A 7,466-nucleotide genomic window follows, 5' to 3' on the forward strand; every position below is an offset into this window, starting at 1 on the left:
AGCGTAGCCTATTCCTAGAATAGGCTACGCTTTTTCACATGATGCCCTTTTATAAGAGAAAAGGAAACACTATTGAGGCATCACTTCAAAAGCGTCTCCTTAGATATTTTAAATATCACTTATAAAGCGTAGCCAAATTTGAAAAGCTATGGATACATTTTTTAGATCAAAGGCAGCGCTTTTAAAAAGTAACCCATTTGTTAAATTTTGGGTGCGCTTCAGAAGTGTCTCCTAATATTAAAATACCAAATAAACACTTGAGTGAAATTTTGTTTGCCCTGTATCACCTTCACTCCCTCACTCACGCAATACACACCCTCCTCCTCACTCAACACACACGAAGAAATCAGAAAGCTAAGGGGGAGAACGGGAAGAAGAAGAGAGGAGAGGGAAGGAAGAACGACGGCGGCTAACTGGCTAGGGATCTGCCGTCGTCGTCGTCGAATGCCAGTGAGAGAGAGAGAGAGCTCGAGGAAGAGAAAACGCAATGGAGGAGAGAAGAAAGGAGTGCTCCGTCGCCGCTGAAGCTCCACCGCCGCTGCTAGGGCTTGTTGCCGTCGCCGTTCTGCCACCGCCAGGCTGATGTACCGCCGCCGAGGATCTCGAATGGGATGTCTCACCGCCGTTGTGCTCTGTCGCCGCGCTGCCATCGACTGGAGCTCGTCGTTGAGTTGCTGCACCGTCTCCAAGCCGTTACGTCGCCGCTCATCTCTTCTTCACCGTCACTGCTCATCACCATGGTCGTATCCTCTGTCACCAGGTAAGCATTCTCTGTTCTGTATCCTCTCTTTCTCTGATTTAGGCAATTAGGGTTCTTAATCCTCATTGTCAAGAACAAAACACATGGCTCAAGTTGATGCAGCTGGGCTCAATATTCCTTTTGAAGAAGGCCCCCAGTGTTAGGTTAGCCACTCAGGTCCAATTTCTGTGGGGAAGGCTGTTTAATTTCATTGCCTGCTTCATAATATTTTCAGCCCTCAGTTATAATCTTTCTTTTATTCTCTTTTACGTACATCTGTTTTGATTAATTAGTTGACACTTGAAGTCCATTTTACTGTGCAGGTAATGGAAGATCTCTGTGAGCGCTATTTTGACCCTAATTATTTGAACTTCTTTCACATGATAAGGTAAGGTGAGATGTTTAACGGCACTTTTATATGCTCTGCTGATCACCCTGTACCACCATAGTAAAATTGCCAATTGAAGAAAATTTGTTCTATACTCTGCAATTAGGGTTAAATTTAATTAGGATTCTATATCACAATTTCATATTTAATTAGGGTTTTTCTATGTCTGGTTCAATTTCTGCCGTGCTGTCTGTGTTAGAAGCTTTTCCGTGCAGAATCGCATTTGATCATTGCTTGTTATTATTAGTGTTGAATTCTAATTTTGTTCTTTATTCAATTTGTGATGAATTGACTTTGGTTTTGTGAGAAGGTGTACTGCGGTTTAGGGTTCTGATTTTATGATTTTTAATTTGGGGGTTTTAGCTTCTGAATGCGTATTGTTTCTAATTTTTAGGGTTATAGGTTTTAGCTTCTGAATGCGTATTATCTTATGAATCTACTCTGAATTCTGTTTGAGTGAACATTTTTATTTTACTGTATGAATAGTACATGATAGGAGTTAAAGTTATTTTGCTGTGGTATTGTCTTTCTAATTTTTTGAGTTTATGTTGCTTGCTTCATTAGAATTTGCTTTTTGATTTTGCATCTTGCTTGTTAAGTTCGTTTTAGCTTCATAGTTGTATAAGTAATCATTGTTTCATACTAGCATATAAACCTTGTACTCAATTATTTCACATCTTCAATGATTCCAAGTCTCATCTATTCTCTTAATTGTAATATATTTCTGTCTTCATGCTATAAATACTCATTTTGTTAGTAATGCTTCTCACTTGAGTTGATGCTTCACTATTTTTTGAAATTCTCTGCTCTTCTAGCATCCCTTATCTCATTTGTTGAGGTAGCAGTAGGTGTAGAATTTTGACTTGTATTATGAGATGATATAGTAGTAAAATTAGGAAAAGTTAAAACAGTATGAGGAAATTGATTGTAAGTTGGAGATGGAGAATCTGCTTTGAATAATTCATGATAAGGAAATTTAGTTTCATCAAACAAAACATGCCTTGAAATCAAAATTATGTGGTAATTGATAAGGTGACATGTGATTAACAACTTTGGAAGATAATCTGTTTACAGTTTTTAAAAAATTGTAATCTGGTTTTTGTTTATGTAGTAATTGGGACAAGGTTTGAAGGCTTATGCTTATATCTTGAGCGCTATCCATTTCTATAAACACAGCCTACAGATTCCCATAGATTTCTGATTTGCTGTCTTTCTGCTTTATGCTTTCTTTGGCACTTTTAATCATCTTTCTTCTTATCAACTACAATTAAAAATTATAATATCAAATCTCAGATTCATTAATAAGACTTGCTGCTACCGATTCCAAACTTTGGGGCCTTCTTAATTAGTAATAATAGGAGTATTTATAATATCAAATCTCAGATTCATCTTGCTTGCATTTGCATAGTCTTGGCGCTTCTGAAAATGAGGTATTCGGATGCTCTTTTGCTTCAAGAATCATCATCATTTCAAACTCCAATTGTGAAGTGAAATCTTGTCTCTTTTTCTTTCCCATACATTTTATATTGTTCTGTAACCACCTGAGACTAAAACAAGAAATAATAAAGTACAATATCATTGCTTCACGCTTTTTGTTTTTCTTATGTTTGGATATATAGCCTTGATAGGAGCTACATGTGTTTATGAGAAACTGAACGGAATATAAAGGTTTTCTTCCTCATTGATTTGATTTTCTTTTTTTTTATCCCTCCTTTGTATACTATATAGTATATACCATGAGTTGCCTATATTTTACTTGTCCCTTTTACATGGAAACATTGCATTGCAAGTAGCACCATGAACGTGTACTTTTATTTGTTATGTTGTGCTTAACGGTAATGTTTTACTTTTTACTCTCAATTTTAAAATGATTCCATTCACCTGCACAAAGCTCATGTGTATACCGTGTAATGGATCGCTAACTTTTAGCTGAAAAAAGTGTCACTGTCACATGCTCATTCTTGAAATGCGTGTAAGTGTAACTAGATCTTCCTTCAAGGGAGTTTTTGCACTTGCCTCTGCTTCAAATCGAACAAAATATTTACCTTGAGAACCCATTTCTGCTATTTCCTATAAAGAAATCCATAGTTTTGTTTGATTTATTAGCACTCAACCATTCCACTTTTTTTAATGTTTATAGTTTATGACTTCAAATCAATATACCATATTGCAGATATAGAAAAACTTTAAGGGACGATGAACAAAGATTTTAACAGGGTCGCTATTCTATAGCATCTGCAGTTCTGCTCTTAAAGGTGAGTGATTTAAGAGTCAAATTTTATTACTTCATTTTCTGTTTCAACTGGAACTAATGTCACCGACTGATTCTTTTTCTTTTTCTTGATATATATGTTTGTTTTTTTTAATTGTGTTAGAGGTGGATGCTTGATCCTTTACACTTGTGAGTTGCGTTACTCATTAGTGAAAGTAGCTTTTTGATGTTTCTCGATTAATTTGCATTCTAATATGGTATCAAATCAAGTGTGAACAAACCTTACCTGAATTGCTTTGAAAGTTGTTTTATTTACTGCTCTTACTCTGATGGAAAGTAACTTTGAAATTCTGCTTCTTTAAACCTTACCTGAATTGCTTTGAAAGTTGTTTTATTTACTGCTCTTACTCTGATGGAAAGTAACTTTGAAATTTTGCTTCTTTATGTTGTGACGTCAATGTGAATAAGTTGCCACTGGTCATGTCTAGTTTGTATCAATCAGATGCATCTTGATCTGGTTTTCTGCAATTATCGCCTAAATTTTAATTAATTAGATTGATTCATTCTATTTGAATGTTCTCGTGGATGATAGTATCCTTAAATCATCCTTTTACTAGTTGGAGTTGTTGATAAATGTTGGTTTCAATGTAACCTTAGTGGCTCATGAAATGACAAGGAAAGAGATTAACTAATTTATTCAGATTTAAGGATGGCACTTGTTTATTACTTGTCAGTTAATGATAAAAAGGTCAATGTACTGTAGAGAAAGCACTACTTATAGATGCTATTATAATGCATATCATTTTGTTGGCATAATGGTTCATACTAAAGTGAATTTGAGGATTATTTTCCTCTAATATGTTTCTTATTGCTCATGACATGGAGTATGATGAATCAGGAATGCACTATAAGTTCTGGCGTGGATTGTTCTTTGGTTCCTTTTATTGTGATTTATGGACTTTTCATGTATGATCATGTTGTCACTTCATATTTTGATGGGTTTCTTATTGTGCAGGGGTCTGATTTAGATAGTTTATTAGAGTAGAATAATGTAACATCTTCAGCCAAAACAATTGTTGGCTCAACACCTCTGAAGCAGAATCAGAAGCATGAAGGTAGTGCAAGGATTATTAGAAGCACACTCTCAAACAAGGAAATGCGCAAAAGTCAGTCAGCCAGGCCTCAATCGGAGCAGGCCATACCAACATCTGATCTACAAAAAGAAAGACAACCACTTCGCCCTGTACATGTGCAATTGATTTTGAAGAAATTTATTTTTAGAGAAATAAGTTTTATTTTTAGAGAAATAATGTGTATTATTCCCAAATAGAAGATCTTATGGCTGCTAATTTATTATGGCAACCGAAATTTTGTTTTAGGATAATTTTTATTATTTAAAGAATATTGGATTGTATTATTATGTATTATTTTTATTTTATAATATTTTACTAATTTAATTAAAATGATAGGATTATATATATAATTATATTATTAAATATTAGGTTTTAGAAAAAAATTATATATATACAAAAAAAAAAAACAATGAGGGACCTAAGGCTACACTTATATACAGTAGCTATAGTATACAAAAAAAAAAAAGAGGGACCTAAGGCTACGCTTATAAAAAGTAGCTATGGTATACAATGTGGCTACGCTTTACAAGTGATACAGTAGCGTTGAAAAGCGTAGCCTATTCTGGAAAAATGAAAGCTGAAAAGCGTAGCCTTTGGTCCTGGACAGCATCACTTGAAAAGCGTAGCCTATTCCCAAACGCCAAAAGCGTAGCCTTTGGTGCAGAAAAGCGTAGCCTTTGAGAATAGGCAACGGCCGAATAGGAATCACTCTAAAAAGCGTTGCCGTAGCCCAAAAAGCGTAGCCGTAGCCTAAGGCATCATTTTTTTTCACTTTTGGCTACACTTTTCAAGTGTACCTGAATGGGAGTTTTTCTTGTAGTGATGGTAAAGTGAGGCTTTTATAATGGGTGGATGTTGTGGTGGGAAGGGTAGGAATGACTTGGAGGATGGAAAGGAAGCATGCAAAAGTGGAAGGAATACAAGAAGATGAAGAAGTTGCTAAGCTGTCCAGCCTGACCTCTTTGCACTCAAAAGGCTATAACTTTAGCTACAGAGGTCCAAACGACGCGGTTCTAGTTGCATTGGAAAGCTAACGTCTGGGGCTTCTATTTGACATATAATATGCTATAGTTTCCCTGACGCTAGGTGACGCAACCGCATGATCCATGCGGCCGCGTCGCAGTGACAGAAATCAGCGTGTTTGAATTCTTCTCTAGCGATTTCCGGGCTGTTTTCGACCCAGTTCGCGGCCCAGAAAATACAGATTAGAGGCTATAAAGTGGGGGATTGCATCCATTCATAGGGAGGCTCTCACATTCACAATTTTAGGAGTAGATGTAGTTTTTAGAGAGAGAGGTTCTCTCCTCTCTCTTAGGATTAGGATTTAGGACTTCTCTTAGTTTTATGAGTGACTCTCAATCCCAGGTTTAATGTTCTTTTTATTTCTTTTCTCACTTTTGTTTATGACTCTTTATGATTGATTTTCTATTTTAATATATTTTGAGGTATTTCAGACTTATGATTGCTCTCTTTAATTTATGTTACTGTTGCTTCCCATCTGAAGGCATTTTTATTCCGGTAAATTTACTTTTTCCCTTTTGGTCTTGGTTAAGAAAGCAGTAACTCAGGAGTTACCTTATCTCAACATAATTGATAACTGTTATCTTTGCTAATTGAACTGAACTTCAAATAATCCCAACCTTTTCTTAGGAAATAAATAGGATTCGAAGATCAAACTAATTAGTCCCTTGACTTTCCTTTGCTTTAGTAAAGGTCAACTAAGTGGAATTAAGATTCAACTCTCATTATTATTGATAAGGATAACTAAGTCTGGACTTCTAATTTCTTATACCTCGCCAAGAGATTTTATTATTATCACTTTATTTTACTTGTCATTTAAATATACTTGTGCCCATTGCCCAAACTAAACATTCCCCAGAAAACTCATAACCAATGATAAATACACCTCCCTGCAATTTCTTGAGAAGACGACCCGAGGTTTAAATACTCGGTTATCAATTTTAAATGGGTTTGTTACTTGTGACAACCAAAACGTTTGTACGAAGGGATTTCTGTCGGTTTAGAGACTATATCTACAACGCGACTGTTTTTATGAACTTCTTTACTGGCAAAAATCCTAACGTCAAAATGGCACCGTTGCCGGAGAATTGCAAACATGTGCCTTATTATTGGTTATTGTAAATATTTTATTTTTGCTTATTTATTTGTTTTTATTTTTGTTTTTATTTTTGTTTTTTCTTAAGTTAAGAGGTTATTGGTTTTTTTATTTTAAAATTTTTATTTTACCTTATCTTATTTCAAAAATCAAATTTCAAAATTCAAATTTAAAGATTTTTCAAAATTCAAACTTAAAAATTTTCAAATTTCAAATTTCAAAAATTCAAAATTCAAAAATTTAAAATTCAAAATTTCAAAATTTAATTTTCAAATTCAAAATTTAAATAACCTTTTAATTTAAATTTATTTTTATTTTTAATTTTTTATTAGTTACTATGAATTCTCACCCCTCTCGCTTCAAGTTTGATTCCAATGTTGTTGTTAGGAATGGAAACTATAATGAGAACAGGCATCAAGGTTAGAAGAATCAAAGATGGGAGGAGCCACAAGGATTTAATCAACCCTCATGGCAACAACCACCTCCAATGGACTATCAACAACCATTTTGTGATGCATATCAAGGCAATGGCTATGGTGAGCACTCTTTTGATTATCAACAAACACCACCATATGCCTATGAACCCTCTCCTCAACATAACTTTGGACCACCAAACTCACAAGCCCCTTTCCGCCATTCACCTCCATATAACCCTAACCCTCAACCACCATACCAACCACCTTATGAGCCATATGAACCATATATAGAACCACCCCAATTTCCAACCCAATTACTCACAAGAACCACCACTTCAATATTCACCATCTCCATATCGATCAATCCAAGAGCACTATGATCCTATTTATGAAAGCCGAGTGCATCAAGAGATAAAGGATCGTTTCAAGGAAACAGTGGATCGATTTCATGCAACCATTCGT

The 7,466-nt window shown here is 35.1% G+C and overlaps 1 long non-coding RNA gene across 1 annotated transcript; it reads left to right on the top strand.

Annotated features, from left to right (window-relative positions):
* Positions 1 to 268: 268 nt before the first annotated feature.
* On the top strand, positions 269 to 3,386 carry LOC112779565 (uncharacterized). The gene is made up of 3 exons (XR_003815734.2): positions 269 to 760; positions 1,063 to 1,127; positions 3,301 to 3,386. It is a non-coding gene; the product is annotated as an uncharacterized lncRNA (long non-coding RNA).
* Positions 3,387 to 7,466: the final 4,080 nt, after the last annotated feature.

Source organism: Arachis hypogaea, chromosome 19 (assembly GCF_003086295.3).
Source record: "Arachis hypogaea cultivar Tifrunner chromosome 19, arahy.Tifrunner.gnm2.J5K5, whole genome shotgun sequence".
Taxonomy (NCBI): Eukaryota; Viridiplantae; Streptophyta; class Magnoliopsida; order Fabales; family Fabaceae; genus Arachis; species Arachis hypogaea.